We start from the raw sequence: 18,557 nt of genomic DNA on the forward strand, positions 1-18,557 counted from the left end.
TTAACAAATAACGAGAAAGAGCACTTGGTAATTATTTGTAACACTGTACAGAGTCCCTGCTAATTGCTAGGGTGGCTTTAATGAAAAGGTTGTCAGCCTGACAGTGGAAACCAACACGTCCTCCATAAGTAGTAAGTGGATTTCCTCCCACTTTCTGTGCCATCATTAGAATCCAAGCACAATTATAGAAGCCAAAGAGCCAGAATTTCATCTAGTATAAGATATTCAAATTCTTATTCCTTGAGAAACAGGATATGCCTTGCCTGCTATTTCTTTGGGGTTTTTTCTCCATACACAACATTTTGCATTGTGTAAGCACTTTATTATTTTGTGTGATTATTGTTGTTCTCAAGTTTCCATTGGAGGAGTGTAATAGCACAGAATAGATCACATTATAGATTCTCGTTCTAGGGACAACACTGACATGCCGTGCTACTATTACAAACCTCTTTGAAACGCAATCTCCTCATCTCTCAAGAATGAGTATCATAACCTGTGCCTACTTTACCAAGTCCTTATAGATAAGATCAATGAGATAAGAGATATGAGAGAGCTTTAGAAATGGCAAAGCCATTTCAAACACAAAAACATGCAGAGATTTAGTGCAAAGAGGGGAATCATGATTGATTTAATAATTCAAGGCATTTTTACTGAGCACCTGTCCTGTGCCCTGCACTGTGGCTGACATCATGGGGGATACAAAAAAGTGTGGTGCACAGTCCCTGGGCTCAAGTTGCTCTCAGTCGAGTGTGAGAGTAGAGATATACACAGGAAAGCAGAAATAACAAGACAACGAAAACTGGATAATTAAGAGCTGATGACTAGGAGGCAGATGCCAAGAGGAAAGCAACTGGGGGAGGGAGGCAGACGTGGGGAGAAAGGTGCCAGAAGGAGGTGTGGGAGTGGCGTGGGACGGGAGATAGGCAAATAACCATGCAGAGAAGACACCTGGAGAGAAAATGTGTGGAAATAAGCTGAACAGCCAGAAAGAGGTGAGTGATGAGAGGAGAGAGAGATCATATGCAAGATAAGGCTTGAAGGGTCCCTAAAGGAGAATAGACTCTGAAAACCACAAAGAGGAGAGGCAGCATTATGAACAAAGGGCACAGTGGAGCAAGGACATCAACAGGGCAGTGAGTAGAAAAGTTGGAACCTAGTGTAATGTTATGGAAGTGGAGAGCAGATTTGGGGAATAATTCCAGCCCTAGAGCAAAGGAGCTAGAATTCTATTCTTTTCTTTTTTCTTCTTCTTTTTTTTTTTTTTTTTTTTTTTTCTCTGTAGACAAAAAAGAACATTGAGGTATTCTTAGCAGGAGAGAGTCTGGTTTTCCAACCTTTTTGGCCAGAACCTACAGTAAGAAATGCATTCAATCTAGCAACCCAGTGCATACATACGTAAAGAGAAAGAAAGAATGAAACAAAAGTTTCACAAAACACATTTACCCTTACTAGATGAGATTCATTCTGATATTTTTCTAACCTATTCTTTCCTCTTCTTTTTTCTTTTAATACTTATCTCAGCCCACTAAATTGAGGTTAGGACCCAACAAGGAGCCTCAACCTACAATTTGAAAAACATTGCTATGAAGGGGATGCTTTGAGACAAATTTGCTGGGGAAGCAGAGACTCTATCACCTGGTAATCCCGTAAATAAACTATACACAGTTCAGTCTGAGAGCTTGAACATTTCCTCATGAGATTAATGAGCTTGTTAGACTAAAGGCTTTCACCTGATGACCACAAGAACCCTTCCACCAAACATTCTTGGAGCCACCCATGTGAAAGCCACACAGCTGATGTCTGGTCTTTCTGTGGCTGCTCTTAAGCCTTTATCATCTCATTCATAGGGCTTCTCCTTGTTCTATCAATTTAACAATGTTCTTCAAAAAAACTCTGAAAAACTTGGCAATCTTTCCTTAGTCTTCTTAGCACCTCAGGAAGTTAGGAATGAGAATAGTAGATCCCCAAGAGAAGAGAGAAAGGAAACCTGGGAGAGGGTTGATAGGGTGGCTTCTTGAGATCGTCTCTTCCTTCCCTGTATTTTCTTGACTAGTCAGGCATATGCCACCTGGGGGAAGAAACTGCTACACAGATGTAAGTTGTTTCTATATATAAACCTGAAAATTGTTTGATTCAAAGAAAAATAGATCAGAGCCAAGAACTGTTTAATGTCATTGGTACAAAGGAGCCAGGTAACTGGCTAAATTTTTTACCACTCTAATAAAGCACCCAGGTGTTGAGAAGATCAGGTTATGGAAGGAGACATTAGCGTGATGGGCATGCATCAAGAGGGCAGCTTTCCTTAGAACTCCACTAACTGGTGCAAACACAAACCCTTTTCATGCAGTGCATGGATGTAGGCAAGTTCCTGAAATTGTGAGGCAGAAATGTTTTATGTTACTGTGCAAGATCTTCCAATGGTTTCTAATTGATTTTTTGCTCTCTATTCAATAAAAACCCAGCAGTTGTCATAGCAACCAACACTTGTGCATTCTTGGAGAGTCATTTGCCTCCTTTAATGTGGCTTGTTCTTCTCATGACTACATACGCCTCTACAAATGATCATGAGAGATCATTTTTATGGGAAAAAAAATATCCTTACAATCTATTTTTAAAAATCTCCAGTAAAATTCTATTGTCCAGAATACCATCCCATATATAAGAGGTTGGGCACTGTTTTTTAAATGTCATTACCACATCTTGGCAGATGGCTGCAAATAACTGCCTTATCAATCTAGTTACAAAAATTCTCCATTGTGGATGGTTATATCCATATAACATTTGCTCATCCTAATGAAGGTACCTGATGGAATTGATTTGTAGCTGAGCTCTATAAAATTATTGTATCTAAGCTGCCTTTGCCAATCCAATTTAGTTCACCAAAATTTACTAGGTGTTTCCAATATGTCAGATATTAGGAATGCAATGACAATCCTACCTTCCAGGGATGAACATTATAGTGCCTGAGATAGACTGTATGGACAATGAGCATTTTTCTGGCCTTCCTTTTCCTGATAGTTTTGTTTCACTTGGCCGTGTTGGGCATGCCCTCCTTGTGGAACTCTGCCACCTTGGCTTCTATACCATGGTGCTCTCCGTTCTGCTCCTCCCTCTCTAGCCATGCTTTCTGTTTCTTTGGGAGATTCCTCCTCTTTCTGCCTCTTGCACTTTGGCTTTCCATCCTTAGCCTACCACTCTTCTCTCTCTACACCCTCCCTTAGATATTCCCATCCACTTCTAAGCTTTGAACTTTGGCTACAGACTAATGACAGCCAATTAGACAGCCAAATAGTGTCCTAGCCCTGACCCCTTGCTTGAGATTCAGGCTTCTCTACTCACCTGCCAGCTGTGCATGTTCAGTACTTCCGATTTAGGGTGGTCCTCTAATCATCTGCAGCTGAATCAGCTGGGATTCTTTTTCAAGTGCATATTTGTCATCTCCAACTCACACTTGCTTCATCAGAGTTTCTGAAATTGAAGCCCAGGAATCTACATTTCTAACAAACACTCTGCTGACTTTTATACAACACTAAATGTTTAGAACACTGGCTTAGATAGTGGCGAGTGTTTGGAGAGGATAGGGAATTGTCCCCGGAGCTGAACATCATCCCATATCTGGTATTATTCTTCCCATGTGTGTTTTTAACATTTACTATAGATGCGTGTACCTATAAGAATATATAGGAATGTTTTGGATTTTTATTTTATCTAGATACCAAATTTATAATGTGGCAATAATCTCTATATAAGTACAATCTCATAACTTGTTTTAAATGTAAAACTATTAAATATTAAATGAGAAAAAATTGGGAGAAATAATTAAAGATACAAGTTTTCCTAAAATAGAAGTACCTTAACTGAGAACAAGAACAAAGAAATGTATGGAGGGGAAGGGATTCGTATTGCACTGAAATTGTAGAATAAAAAATACTTGAACAGGCCGGCTCCGTGGCTTAGCAGTTGGGTGCGCGCGCTCCACTACTGGCGGCCCGGGTTCAGATCCCGGGTGCGCACCGACGCACTGCTTCTCTGGCCATGCTGAGGCCACGTCCCACATGCAGCAACTAGAAGGATGTGCAACTATGACATACAACTATCTACTGGGGCTTTGGGGGGGAAAAAAAAGGAGGAGGATTGGCAATAGATGTTAGCTCAGAGCCGGTCTTCCTCAGCAAAAAGAGAAGGATTAGCATGGATGTTAGCTCAGGGCTGATCTTCCTCACAAAAAAAAAAAAATTACTTGAACCTTTTTTATAAGCTCTGAAAGGGCAGAAAGTGCAGAAACTCTGAAGTTTCCCAAAAATGTGGTCAGAGAAACAAAGGCTGCAGATAAACTAAAATTGCTTCTGGAGAGACATGATTTTTTTTTTTTTATTGTGTTAACATTGGTTTATAACATTGTGTAAATTTCAGGTGTACATCATTATTCTTCTAGTTCTGCATAGATTACATCAGAGACATGATTTTTTTTTATAAATAATTTGTAAGGATCCAGTTTTGAGGTGTTTTTAATGTGCATTAATATGTCTTCCTAAAGCAAATAACAGATACTTATTCCCTATGACTCTCCATTCAAACAATTGTCATAATATCATGTGCATGTATTACTAAATTCCAGACCCTTCCTCTGCATCCTTCCCACTTGTCCAGCACAGAGACTGTATGAGGATTTCTGACAACTGTAAAACATTCTAACACTCTGCCATCTTTCCAAGCTGTGAAATTTGCCTCCCAGTCTTTTTCTCACTGAATGACTCTTTTGTTTGGATTATTTATCTGAAAAATATTTATTAAACACCTATAATGACATCAGAGAGTCGTAAATATGTATCTTTTCTCTTGTGGAGCTAAACATGTGGTCTGTGTATCAGAAATAAAGTCAAAGATCGTGAATACATAAACAGGGCTGGAAAGCATCAAAACAGGTGTAACTTGAAGGGTGATGGAGGGGCATGGCGTTCTATGGGTACATAGTTGCTTCTGTTTTAGGAACATGAAGACTGACAAAGGCACATTCTGTGTCTATAAACTCTGAAACATATTGATTTGATAAAGACTGGCTTAATTAAACAATTCCTTCAAGGGAATAATCTCTTGAAGTAGAAAAAGGTAATTTAAACAATGTTATAAACCAATGTTACCGCAATAAAAAAAAAATCATTTTTAGAATTTCCGGAAGTTATAAAGCACAGAATGAATCGCTGTAGTTTTCCAGTTTATTAGTTGGAGGAGATTCCAGAAAGCTGAGTAGTTTTTGAAAAGAAAATTATGTATTTGGGTAAGATTGTATTTGAGAGAATATATCCTTAATAATGATCTAGTCATGAATTTCAATCTGTGGTTGGTTGAATCTGCAGATGCAAAACCTGTGGCTATGGATGGCCGACTGTATTCATTGCACTACAGCATTTTATATAAAGGACTTGAGCATCTGCAGAGTTTGGTATCTGCAAGGGTTCCTGGAACCAATCCCCCATGGATGCCAAGGGATGAATGTATTTATTTTATAATTGGAAATTAATACCTTTGACCTTCGACCCGTTTCACTCATTTTGCCCATCCCCACCTCTGGCAACCACCAATCTGTTCTCTATATCTATGAGCTAATTTTTTTTTTTTTTTTTAGATTGCACATATAAGTGAGATCATAGGTATTTTTCTTTCTGTCTGACTTATTTCACTTAACATAATGCCCTCAAGGTCCATCCACATTCTCACAAAAGGCAAAATTTCATTCTTTTTTAATGGCTGGATAGTATTCCATTTTATATTTATATATACCATGTCTTCTTTATCCATTCTTCTATCAATGGACACTTAGATTGTTTCCATATCTTGGCTATTGTAAATAATGCTGCAATGAACATGAGGGTGCATATATATTTTCGTGTTATTTGGATGAATACCCGGAAGTGGAATAACTGGATCGTATGGTAGTTCTATTCTTAATTTTTTGAGGAATCTCCATACTGTTTTCCATAGTGGCTGCACCAATTTACATTCCTACCAGCAATGGATAAGTGTTCCTTTTTCTCCACATCCCCTCCAACACTTATTATTTCTTGTCTTTTTAATAATAGCTATTCTGAGGGGCATGAAGTGATATGTCATTGTGGTTTTGATTGGCATTTCCCTAACAATTAGTGATGTTGAACATCTTATCATGTGCCCATTGGCCATCTGGATATCTTCTGTGGGAAAATGTCTCTTCAGATCCTCTGCCCATTTTTTAATTGAGTTGTTTGTTTTCTTGTTGTTGAGTTGTATGAGTTGATTATGTTTTTGGATATTAACCCCTTATTGGATATGTGATTTGCAAATATCTTCTCCCAATTGGAAGGTTGTCATTTCGTTTTTTGATGGTTCCCTTTGCCATGCAGAATCATTCTACAATGATATAGTCCCATTTGTATATTTTTTCCTTTTGTTTCCCTTGCTTGAGGCGACATTAAAAAATACACTGCTAAGACCAAGGTCAAATAGCATACTGCCTATATGTTTTCTTCTAGGAATTTTATGGTTTCAAGTCTTACATTCAAGTCTTTAATCCATTTTGAGTTAATTTTTGTGTATGGTGTAAGATCGTGGTCTACTTTCATTCTTTTGCATGTGGCTGTCCAGTTTTCCCAACACCATTTATTGAAGAGAGTTTCCTTTCTCCATTGTATGTTCTTGGCTCCCTTGTTGAAAATTAGCTGTCCATAGATGTGTGGGTTTATTTCTGGGCCCTGTATTCTGTTCCACTGATCTGTATGTCTGTTTTTGTGCCAGTACCATGCTGTTTTTATTACTATAGCTTTGTAGTATATTTTGAAATCACGGAGCGTGATACCTCCAGCTTTGTTCTTTTTTCTCAGGATTCCTTAGGGGTCTTTTGTTATTCCATATAAATTTTAGGATTCTTTGTTCTATTTCTGTGAATACTGTTGTTGGAACTTTGATAGGGATTGCATTGAATCTGTAGATTGCTTTAGGAAGTATGGACATTTTAACTATGCTAATTCTTCCAATCTAAGAGGACGGAATATCTTTCCATTTCTTTGTGTCTTCTTCAATTTCTTTCAACACTGTTTTATAGTTTTCAGTGTACAGGTCTTTTACCTCTTTGGTTAAGTTTATTCCTATGTATTTTATTCTTTTTGTTTCAATTGTAAATGGGATTGTGTTCTTAATTTCTCTTTCTGCTACTTCATTGTTAGTGTATAGAAACGCGACTAATTTTTGTATGTTGATTTTTGTATCCTGCAACTTTGCTATATTCATTTGTTATTTCTAAAAGTTTTCTGGTGGATTCTTTAGGGTTTTCTATATATAAAATCATGTCGTCTGCAAATAGTGACAGTTTTACTTCTTCTTTCCAATTTGAATATGTCTTATTTCTTTTTCTTGCCTAATTGCTCTGCCTAGGACTTCTAATACTGTGTTGAGTAAGAGTGGTGAGAGTCAGCATCCTTGTCTTGTTCCCATTCTTAAAGGGATAGCTTTCAGTTTTTCACCTTTGAGTGTGATGTTAGCTGTGGGTTTGTCATTTATGGCCTTTATTATGTTGACTTATTTTCCTTCTATACCCATCTTATTGAGAGTGTTTCCCATAAATGGATGAAGAATCTTGTCAAATGCTTCCTTTGCACCTATTGAAATGATCATGAGATTCTTATTCTTCATTTTGTTAGTGTGAAATACCATGTGGATTGATTTGCTGATGTTGAACCATCTTTGCATCCCTGGAATAAATACCACTTGATTATGGTGTATGATCCTTTTAATGTATTGTTGTATTCAATTTGCTAATACTTCATTGAGGATTTCTGCATCTATGTTCATCAGCGATATTGGCCTATAATTTTGTTTTTTTGTGTGTCATCCTTGTCTGGTTTTGGTATCAGGATAATGTTGCCCTCATAAAATGAGTTAGGAAGTGTCCTCTCCTCTTCAATTTTTTGGAAGCGTTTGAGAAGGATTGGTATTAAATCTTTTTTGAATGTTTGGTAGAAGTCACCAGAGATTCCATCTGGTCCTGGACTTTTGTTTTTTGGGAGGTTTTTGATTATTGTTTCAATCTCCCTACTAGTGATCAGTCTATTCAGATATTCTGTTTCTTCTTGGTTCAGTTTTAGAAGGTTGTATGATTCTAGGAATTTATCCATTTCTTTTAGGTTATCCAATTTTTTGGCATATAGCTTTTCATAGTAGTCTCTTACAATTCTTTCAATTTTTGTGGTATCAATTGTAATTTCTCCTGTTTACTTTCTGATTTTATGTATTTGAGCCTTCCCTCTCTTTTTTTGTAGTGAGTGTAGCTAAAGGTTTGTCAATGCTGTTTATCTTTTCAAAGACCCAGCTCTTTAGTGTCACTGATCCCTTCTATTGTCTTTTTAGTCCTAATTCATTTATTTCCACTTGGATTTTAATTATTTCCTTCCTTCTGATTTTGGGCTTCATTTGTTCTTCTTTTTCTAGTTCCTTTAAGTGTAATGTTAGATTATTTGAGAGTTTTTCTTTTTTCTTGAGATAGGCCTGTATTGCTATAAACTCCCCTCTAATACCACTTTTGCTACATCCCATAGATTTTGGTATGTCATAGTTTTATTTTTATTTATCCAGGTATTTTTTTTATTTCTTCTTTGATTTCTTCATTGATCCAATAGTTGTTCTGTAGCATGTTGTTTAGTCTCCACATATTTGTGGCTTTTCCAGTTTTCTTCTTGTAGTTGATTTTTAGTTTCATATCATTGTGGTCTGAAAAGATGACTGATATGATTTCAATCTTCTGAAATTTATTGAGACTTGCTTTGTTTCTCAACATATGGTCTATCTTTGAGAATGTTCCATATGCACTTGAGAAGAATGTATATTCTGCTTCTTTTGGATAGAATGTTCTATATATATCTATCAAGTTCATCTGGTCTAATGGTTTATTTAAGGCTGATGTTTCCTTCTTGACTTTCTGTCTGAATGATCTATCCATTGATGTAAGTGGGGTATTAAAGTCTCCTACTATTATTGTGCTGCTGTCAATTTCTCCCTTTAGGTCTGTTAATAATTGTTTTATATGCTTTTGTGCTCCTATGTTAGGTGCATATACATTAATAAATGTTATGTCTTCTTGGTGGAGTGTCCCTTTTGTTATATAATGTCTATCTTTGTCTCTTGTCATCTTTTTTGGCTTGAAGTTTGTTTTGTCTGATATAAGTATGACTACACCCACTTTCTTTTAGTTGCCATTTGCTTGGAGTATCATCTTCCTTCCATTCACTTTGAGTCTATGTTTGTCTTTAGAGCTGAGATATGTCTCCTGGAGGCAGCATATTGTTGGGTCTTGTTTTTTAATCCATCCAGCCACTCTCTGTCTTTTGATTGGTGAATGCAATCCATTTACATTTAGGATGGTTATTGATATATGAGGACTTAGTACTGCCATTTTATCTTTTGTTTTCTGTTGCTTTATATTTCCATTGTTTCTTTTTCCCTGTGTTTCTGTCTGCCATTTCACTTTGGTGGTTTTTTGTGATGTGTTTCTCAGTTTTCTCTTTTTTTAATGTTTTGTGACTCTGCTTTGAATTTTTATTTTGTGGTTACCATGTGGTTTAAAAGATCTCATAGATAAGATAGTCATTTTTCTGCTGATAGCCTCTTATCTTTATTTACCTATGCAGGTTCCAACCTTCTCCTCTTCCTCTTCTGTGTGTTTGTTGTCACAAATTATCCTTTGTTGTATTATGAGTTCATTCCCAAATTGAAGTAGTTATACTTATTTTAATGCTTCCTTTCCCTTTAATCTTTTTGTTCTAATTAAGTGTATACTATCCTATTCTGATACAGATTTGCAGTTTTCTGATTCTGTCTAGCTATTTTTCACCTTGCTCAAAGCTTTGTATACCTTTGCCTTTTTGTTTCAGGTAGGAGAGCGTCTTTCAACATTTCTTGTAAATATGTCTGGTGGCAATGAACTCCCCCAGCTTTTGTTTGTCTGAGAAAGCCTATATTTCTTCTTTATATCTGAAAGATAACTTTGCTGGATAGAGTATTCTTGACTGACATTTTTTATCTTTCAATATTTTGAATATGTCTCTTCACTCTTTCCTGGCCTGAAAGGTTTTTCTGAGAAATCTGATAGGCTAATGGGAATACCATTGTAGGTCATTTTCTTTTTCCTCTGGCTGCTTTTAATATTCTTTCTTTGATTTTTGACAGTTTTATTATCAGGTGTCTTAGAGAAGGTTCTTTTGCATTGAGATAATTGGGTATTCTATTAGCTTCATGGATTTGTGTATATAGTTCCTTCCCCAAGTTTGGGAATTTCTCAGCTATTATTTCTTTAAATAAGTTCTCTACTCCCTTTTCTCTCTCTTCTCCTTCTGGGATACCCATTACCCTTATGTTGCCCTTTCTAATGGAGTCAGATAACTCTTGTAGAATTTCTACATTTTTTTAAGTTTAATTCTCTCCCCTCTTCTACCTGCATCATTTCTAGGTTTCTATCTTTTAGCCCACTAATTCTCTTTTTCATATGATCTTCTCCATTTCCAATGCTTTCCAAGTTCAGCCGTTATTCCTTCAGATAAGTTTTCTGATTTCTTTCTCATTCTTTTCTCTTTCTGGGACCCCCTATCATGCAAATGTCAGTCTGCTTGATATTGTGCAATAAAACCCTTAAGCTATCTTCACTTTTTTCATTTATTTTCTTTTTTTCTCTTTGCTACTCTGATTAGATGAGTTCCACTGCTCTGTCTTTGAGTTCACTGATTCTTTCTTCTGCTTCATCTCATTTTCTGTTTGACCCCTCCAGTTTGGTTTTTCAGTTCGGTTATTGTATTCTTCAGCCCATAACTTCTATTTGATACTTTCTGATATTTTCTATCTCTTTGTTGAAGTTCTCACTACATTCATCCATTCTTCTCCCGAGTTTGGTGAGCATCTTTATGACCAATACTTTGAACTCATTATCATGTAAATTACTTATTTCCATTTTATTAAGGGTAGCTTGTGGGATTTTTTTTTTTTTATGTTTTATCTTGTTTTTTCATTTGGAGCATATTCCTCCTTTTTTTTTTTTTGCTTGACCCCGTGTTGGTTTCCATGCATTCAATAAAACAACCACCTCTCCCAATCTTGAATGAGTGGCCTCATTTAGGAGGTGAACCTTATCTTTCCCTGCCTTAGCTCTTGGTTGTCTTTCAAACCTTTGTGATTGTCCCAGTAGCCTGTTTTATTTTTAGTGGCTCCCAGTAGTTGAGGGTGTGCCAAGAACTGTCAATATCCCAAAGGGAAGGATCTTAGTCAGCACCTAGATGCAGGCTGATTAGAAGCCAGACCCTTAGGCAGCAGCTTTTAATCTACGCAAATACATATAATCCTATGGGACCTCAAGCATAAGCCCTGCTGGCCACCAGAGCCAGGTGATCTAGAGGTGTCTCCTGGGTGGCCATCACAAAAATTGGGGCTCCAGATAAGTGTGTAAGCTCTTTTCTGGGAGATACTGGTCACATTGAGGAGATGATGTTTGAACCAAGTCTTGAAATATGAATAGGATTTGGTAGGTGGACAAAAAGGTGATAGCCCTTCTAGGCAGAGGAAACAGATCTGGAGAGATCTAAGGCTTGGAACGCTGGCACATCACAGACAGCCTAGTTTGCAGGGCTAAAGAACTGGGCTTTGTCTTACAAATGCTGAGGAAGCAGTGCTGGGTTTTTAACAATGGAGTAACAAGATCACATTTTATTTTGGAGCAATTACCCTGGCAGCGTTCCCAAAATTAGAGGGTTTAAGAAGATCAGCTGGGATACAGAAAGAAAATATGAACACATATTTAACTTGTATCTCAACTTTCCATTTTTTTCAGTTATTGGGTATATTTTATAATGTATTAGCCCAATAGTATGTTATAATTTATTAATACATATTCAGATATTAGAGCAGTGCCAAATCTTATTTTTGTTTTTGTTTTTTTATTGAAATATATTTGACATATAACGTGTAAATTTAAGATGTATAACATTAACTAGATAGATACATTTGTATATTGTAATATGATTGTCATTGTAATAATAATTAACACCTGTAATATATTACATATTTATCCTTTCTTTTTAGTAGTTGGAATAATTAAGTTCTAATCTCTTATCAAATTTGATGATTATATTATAATATTGTTATCTGTATTCACTGTACTGTGCATTAGATCCCTAGGGCTTATTTACTACCCATTGTAAGTTTGCACCCTTAAACAATATCTGTCCTGTCCCCCAAACCCCCTCCACTGGTAACCATCATTTTATTATCTGTTTTTACAAGTTTGGCTTTTTAAAATTCCACATATAAATGATATCATACAATACTTGTCTTTGTCTGACTTATGTCACATAGCATAATATGCTCAAGATTCATCCATTTTGTTCCTAATGGCAGAATATGCTTCTTTCTCATGGCTGAAGAATAGCCCATTGTATATATATACTACAATTTATTTATCCGTTCATCTACTGATGGGCATTTAGGTTGTTTCCATACCTTTGCTATTCTGAATAATGCTGCAATAAATGTGAGAGTGTATATATTTCTTTGAAATCCTGTTTTTATTTCCTTTGGGTATATACCCAGAAGTAGGATTGCTGGATGATTTAGTAGATCTATTTTTAGTTTTTTGAGGAACTTCCATATTGTTTTCCACAATGGTAGAACCAAATTACCTTCCCACCAACAGTGTCTAAGAGTTTCCTTTTCTCCATCCTTGCCAGCACTTGTTATCAATTTTCTTCTTGATGACAGCCATTCTAACAGATGTGGGGTGATATCTCATTGCGGTTTTGATTTGCCTTTCCCTGATGATTAGTGATGTTGAGGATCTTTTCATGTACCTGTTGGCCATTTGGATGTCTTCTTTGGAAAAGATGTCTATTTGGTTCCTCTGCCCATTTTTTAAATCTGATTGCTTGCTTTTTTGATTTTTGATTTGTATGAGTTCTTTATATATTTAAGATATTAACCCGCTTATCTGATATATGGTTTGTAAAAATTTTCTCCCATTCTGTATATTGCCTTTTCATTTTGTTAATTGTTTCTTTAGCTGTGCAAAAGCTTTTATGTTTGATGTAGTCTCAATTGTTGATTTTTGCTTTTGTGCTTTGTGCTTTGGGAGTCATATCCAAAAAATTATTGCCAAGACCAGTGTTGAGGAGCTTCTTCCCTACATTTTCTTCCAGGAGTTTTATAGTATCAGGTATTATGTTTAAGTCTTTGATTCATTTTGAGTTAATTTTTGTGAGTGGTGTAATAGAGGGGTCCAATTTCACTGCACAGCCTGTGTTTATCCAGTTTTCCCAACACCATTTGTTGAAGAGACTATCCTTTCCCCATTGGGTGCTCGTGGCTCTCTTGTTGAACATTAGTTGACCTTATAAGCGGGGGGTTAATTCTGGGCTCTCTATTCTGTCTTTTGAGTCTATGTGTCTATTTTTGTGCCAGTACTATACTGTTTTTATTACTGTAGCTTTGTAGTGCAGTTTGAAATCAAGAAGTATGATATCCCTGGCTTTCTTCTTTTTCCTCAGGATTATTTTGGTTATTCATGTCTTTTGTGATTCCATACATATTTTAGTATTGTTTTTTGTATTTCTGTGAGGAATGCCATTGGTGTTTTGATGGGATTGCATTGAGTCTATAGATGGCTTTGGGTAGTATGGACATTTTAACAATATTCATTCTTCCAATCCATGAACATGAGATGTCTTTCCATTTGTTTGTGTCTCCTTTGATTTCTCTCAGCAAATACTTGCAGGTTTTTTTGTATATTTTCACTTTTTTGGTTAAATTTATTCCTAAATATTTTATTGTTTCTGATGGTATTGTGAATGTGATCATTTTATTTATATCTTTTTGAGGTTTGGAAAGGATGTTTCATCCTTAGAAATACAACTGTCTGTATGTTGATTTTGTATCTTTCTACTTTACTGAAATTGTTGATTATTTCCAACAGTTTTTTGGTTGAGTATTTGGGATTTTCTATATACAGAATCATATCATCTACAAATATGACAATTTTACTTCTTCTTCCTGATTTGGATGTCTTTTATTTCTTTGTCTTGCCTTATTGCTCTAGCTAGGACTTCCAGTCCTATATTGAGTAAGAGTGGTGAGAGTGGGCATCCTTGTCTTGTTCCTGATCTTAGAGGAAAAGCTTTCTGTTTTCCTTCATTGAGTATAATGTTAGCTGTGAGTTTGTTGTATATATCCTTTTTTATGTTAAGGTATGTTCCTTTTATACCCAATCGGCCAAGGGTTTTTATCATGAAAGGATGTTGTATTTTGTCAAATACTTTTTCTCTGTCTATTGAGATGATCATGTGATTTTTATCTTTTATTACTGTGATGCGTTACATTTATTGATTTGTGTATGTTGAGCTTTGAACATACAAAGCTTGCTAATTCCTGAATTCAGTTCTAAAATTCAGTTTGCTGATATTTTGTTGAGAATATTTGCATCTACAGTCATCAGGGATGTTGATTACTGATTTAATCTCTTTACTCATTATTGATCTGTTCAGATTTTCTATTTCTTCCTGATTCAGTCTTGGTAGGTTGTGTGTTTCTAAAACTGTATCCATTTCTTCTAGGTTATTTAATTTGTTGGCACATAATTATTCATAATAGTCTCTTATGATCTTTTGTATTTCTGTAGTATCAGTTGTAATGTCTCCTTTTTCATTTCTGATTTTTTTATATGAGTCTTCTCCCTTTTTTTCTTAGTCTAGCTAAAGGTTTGTCAATTTTGTCTATCTTTTTGAAGAATCAGCTCTTAGTTTTGTTGATCCTTTCTATTGCCTTTCTAGTCTCTATTTTATTTATTTCTACACTGATCTTTATTATTTCCTTCCTTCTGCTAACTTTGGGTTTAATTTTTTCTTCTCTTTCTAGTTCTTTGGGGTGTAAAGTTAGATTGTTTGAGATCTTTCTAATTTCTGATACACTTTTGTCACTATAAACTTTCCTCTCAGAACTGCTTTTGCTGCATCTCATAAGTTTTGATATGTTGTATTTTCATTTGTTTCTAGATAATATTTTATTTCTGTTTTGATTTCTTCTTCAACTCATTTGTTGTTCAGAAGTGTGTTGATTAGTTTCCACATATTTGTAGATTTTCTAGCCTTCCTCTCTTTGTTGATTTCTCATTTCATACCGTGTAGTCAGAAAAGATAGTTGGTATGATTTCAAACTTCTTAAATTTGCTAAGATTTGTTTTGTGTCCTATCATATGATCTATCCTGGAGAATAAGCCATGTGCACTCAAGAAGAATGTGTATTCTGCTGCCGTTGGATGGAATGTTCTATATATGTCTGTTAAGTCTGTTAGAACCATACTTCTAGCGTATGGTTCAATTCCAATGTTTCCTTGTTAATTTTCTGTCTTGATGACTTATTCATTGCTGATAGTGGGATATTGAAGCACCCTACTATTATTGTATTGTCTATTTCTTCCTTTAGATCTGTTGGTATTTGCTTGATATATTTTGGTGCTCCAATGTTTAGTGTGTATACATTTACAATTGTTATATCTTCTTGATGCGTTGACTCTTTTATCATTCTATAATGACCTTCTTTGTCTCTTGTTATTGTTTTTGGCTTGAAATCTGTTTTGTCTGATATAAGTATGGCTACATCCACTTTCTTTTGATTTCCACTTGCATGGACTATCCTCTGTCATCTCTTCACTTTTAGCCTATGTGTGTCTTTAGAGCTGAAATGAGTCTCTTGTAGGCAGCATATAGTTTGTCTTGTATTTTATCCATCCAGCTTCTCTGTGCCTTTTGATTGGTGAATTCAATCCATTTATATTTAGAGTGATTATTAATATATAAAGACTTACTACTGCCATTTTATCATTTGCCTTCTAGATGTTTTGTATTCCATTGATACTTTTTCCCTCTTATGTCTACCTTTGTAAGGTGGTGGTATTCCATGATGATTTGCTCAGTCACCCCTTTTTATAATGTTTTATGACTCTACTCTAGATTTTTGCTTTGATAAAACACTTTATCTTTGTTCATCTAGAAAGTTTCCAGACTTTTACTTTTTAAAAATATTTTTGATGTCACAGTTTACCTCTTTATATGCTGTGAATTCATTGAGCAATTATAGTAGTTATAGTTATTTTTAATGGTCTTTTCCTTTAACCTTTGTACTATAATTAAATGGTTCACACACCATTCTAATATGGAGTTACAGTTTTCTAATTTTGACTGTTTATTTTTCACCATTGCTGGGGCATTATGCACTTTCATTTGCTTTTATGTTACTAATTAGCATCTTTTCATTTCAGCTTGAAGAACTCCTTTCAGCATTTTTTGCAAGTCAGGTCTAGTGGTGGTAAACTCCCTCAGATTTTTTTTTTTTTTGTCTGAGAAAGCTTTTATTTCTTCTTCATATTTGAAGGATAACTTTGCCAGGTAAAGTATTCTTGGCTGGCAATTTTTATCTTTTAACACTTGAAGATGTCATTCCACTCTCTCCTTGCCTGTAGAGTTTCCACTGAGGAATTCACTGATAGCCTAATGGGAGTTTCTTTGTAGGTTACTTTCTTTTTTCCCTGGCTGCCAAAACAATTCTTTATCATTGATTTTTGACAGTTTCATTATAATTTGTCTTGAATAAGTTCTTTTTGCATTGAGATAATAGGGTGTCCTGTTAGCTTCTTGGACTTGTATGTCCAATTCTTTCCCCAAATTTGGGAAGTTCTCACCTATTATTTCTCTAAATAAACTCTCTGCTCCCTTCTCCCTTTCTTCTCCTTGTGGTACACCAATTATTCTTATATTTGATTTTCTGATTTTATCTGAAAGCTCTCATAGGGTTTCTACTTTTCTGAAATCTTAGTTCTCTCTCTTATTCTGAGTAATTTCTAAATTCCTATCCACCAAGTAACTTATTCTTTCTTCCATCTGATCTGCTCTATTATCTAAGCTCTCTACTGTATTCTTCATCTCATTCATTGAGTTCTTCAGCTCCAGAATTTCTTTTTGGTTCTTTTTTAAAATTTCAATCTCCTTGGTAAAGAACTCTTTCTGTTCATTAATTTTATTCCTGAGTTCATTGAATTGCCTTTCTGAGTTTTCTTGTAGCTTGTTGACTCTCTTATAACAGATATTTTGAATTCCTTATCAGTTGGATCACAATATTCTGTGTCTTTGAATTTGGTTGCCAGAGAATTGTCAGTTCCTTTTTGTGATACCATATTACCACGATTTTTTCAGTGTTTGATGAAATGTGCCTCTGCCGTTGTATTTGAAATAACGAATACTTTCCTTAGTTAAGGAAGGCTTTGTCTACTTTGCCTCTTACAATTCAATAGACTGGCAATTAGAAATCTTTCTTTGGTTTTCCAGAAGGTGGTGCCATAGCTCAAGTTTTTGGTTTCTTTTTACCTGAGCTGGCTCTCCTGGCTGGACTTGGGAGCATGTAAAAAGAGCTGGCAGCAGAGTTGGGAAAGGTATGGGCTTAACACCTGGGACTTTGTGGGTGTCCACAGCCTGGTAAGGGTTTCCTCGAGTTGGGGGACTCCCAGAGGTTCATGGGCAGACCTCCTGCTGAAATCCCAAAGCAGACAGCAGGACAAGTGTTCCTTCAATGCCCTTTGTTATTCTTGTCTGCTGCTTTTCCTTTCCTCTCCCTCCTCCCAGTCACAAAGGTCTTGCCTCAGAAATCCAGCTGCTGCTGAAAAGAAACAGGTTCCTCCAGCTGCAACCCATGCAGCTGGCAGTCAATCAAAACCCCGGCGCATTACAGTGTCACCTTGGGGAGAGGGACTGACTCCTCAAATTCCTCCCAACTCATCTCTTTCCCACTGCAATGGCATGCCTTGTTCTCCCATCAGGCTGGCTGGATCTCCACAAATTTTCTATCTCCCATGAGTGTCTACCCTGTTTTGCACTCTCCAGTTATGCTTTTTCCCACTCCTATTGTGGCAAGTGGGGGTGGGGCAGGCTCACCAACTCCCTTGGATCCTTAGCCCCCTTCGAGGTCCTATCCACCTACTTTCTGATGCACAGGTAGGTAGAAATCTCCCAGGTGTCCTAGTGTAATGTGCAGAGGCACTTTTGCTCAGTTGTGAATGTCCAATTACAAATGGTTCTCGACTTACGATGATTCGACTTATGATTTTTCAACTTTACAATGGTGTAAAAGCAATACACATTCAGTAGAAGCTATACTTCAGATTTTACATTTTGATCTTTTCCCAGGCTAGCAATATGTGGTGTGATACTCTCTCATGATGCTGGGCATCGGCAGAGCCACAGCTCCCAGTAGCCACGTGATCATGAGAGTAAACAACAGATATACTGACAACCATTCTGTTTTTCACTTTCAGCACAGTATTCAATAAATTACATGAGATAGTCAACACTTTATTATAAAATATGCTTTGTGTAAGTGTTCTGAGCATGTTTAAAAATAGGCTAGACTACAATACAATGATCTGTAGGTTAGGTGTATTAAATGCATTTTTGACTTATGATATTTTCAATTTACAGTAGGTTTATCCGGACATAACCGCATCTAAGTTG

The 18,557-nt window shown here is 36.1% G+C and overlaps 1 protein-coding gene across 2 annotated transcripts in view; it reads left to right on the plus strand.

Moving 5' to 3' along the window:
• The window catches only part of RAB3C (RAB3C, member RAS oncogene family), a 271,453-nt gene that overhangs the window by 223,047 nt on the left and 29,849 nt on the right, over positions 1–18,557 (plus strand). The window lies entirely within an intron of this gene.

This window comes from Ceratotherium simum, chromosome 18 (assembly GCF_057802395.1).
Source record: "Ceratotherium simum simum isolate JZ-2026a chromosome 18, ASM5780239v1, whole genome shotgun sequence".
NCBI lineage: Eukaryota > Metazoa > Chordata > Mammalia > Perissodactyla > Rhinocerotidae > Ceratotherium > Ceratotherium simum.